Genomic DNA, 1,094 nt, shown 5'->3' on the forward strand with positions numbered 1-1,094 from the left:
GTTGGCAGCCCAAGAGAAAAGTCAAGCAGGTTGAAGGTCACGAGGTGGTGGTGGGAGCTGGGAGAAGGTGGTGAGTCCTGGGCACACACTGAGCGTCTTCGCACACTTAAGGATCTTCACACCCTTGAGGGTGATTCAGCACAGCTTGAGTCACCAGGACCTGGGGAAAGGAGGCGGCTCCTCGAATCCCCTTATGGGAAAGACTTGTTTCTTGCACAGGCCTTCTTCAGGTGGAATCCAGGTCTGTGGGGATACTTCTCTGCCCAGACCTTTCAGTTTAACAGGCAGGGGTGTGGAGCAGTCACCCGTCACTCCGTCAGCTTCCCTGCCTTGGGTTACTGAAGCTAGAAGGGCAGGGGCGGGAAGGAGGAGGAGGTCATGAGGCCAGAGAAACAGAGAGCTGAGTCAGGGGGCATCCTCATGGCCAAGACCAGCTGGTAGAGGGCTGAGGGTCAAGTGACTTTGCTGATAAACACTAAAGGAGAAGCGAGTGGCCTCTCCAGGAGCTGGCACGTAGGGGTAGTTTCTGGGGATTCTCGAGAGTGTTCAGTGGATGCCCTTGGGTATCCTTGTCCTGGCTGGCTTTAACAGTAGCGGTCCAGCTGCCGTGCCAAGACAAGAGACTCCCCCACACTGCGAGGAGGGCAGCCAGAGGCAAGAGAACAAGGGTCAAACTTGGAAGCTGGAGTGCAGGCCAGGGACTAGATGTCAGGGGTGTTCTGGACGGCCAGGAACCGCCAGAGCAGCTGCCTGGGATGACAGCCAACCACTAGACCCACTTCTGTGTCACCCAGGCTGTATCTTGGGGGACAGGAGGGGAGGTCAGCCTGGAGCGCAGTGGACAGAGGGCTGCACCTGGGGATGGAGCGGGAGTCAGAAGGGACGCCAGTAAGACAAACATCCTCAGAGTTTGCATGTCTGTGTCCGGGACACAAACCTCACAGAAGCAAGTGCAGAGGGAGCCAGAAGCAGTTATGTCCCCAGCTACCCACCTCCAAAATTAATAGCTTATTAGAATAGGGATGAACTCCCCAAAGTATGTTCAGTCTGCTAAGTAAGTTTTCATCATGGTTTGGTTTGTTCCACAGTGTTCT

The 1,094-nt window shown here is 55.4% G+C and overlaps 1 protein-coding gene across 1 annotated transcript in view; it reads left to right on the top strand.

The window, feature by feature from the left end:
- CSMD2 (CUB and Sushi multiple domains 2) overlaps positions 1-1,094 on the top strand; it is a 655,591-nt gene that overhangs the window by 651,573 nt on the left and 2,924 nt on the right. The gene's annotated exons all lie outside the window — the stretch shown is intronic.

Source organism: Bison bison, unplaced genomic scaffold (assembly GCF_000754665.1).
Source record: "Bison bison bison isolate TAMUID 2011002044 unplaced genomic scaffold, Bison_UMD1.0 scf7180017864158, whole genome shotgun sequence".
Lineage (NCBI taxonomy): Eukaryota > Metazoa > Chordata > Mammalia > Artiodactyla > Bovidae > Bison > Bison bison.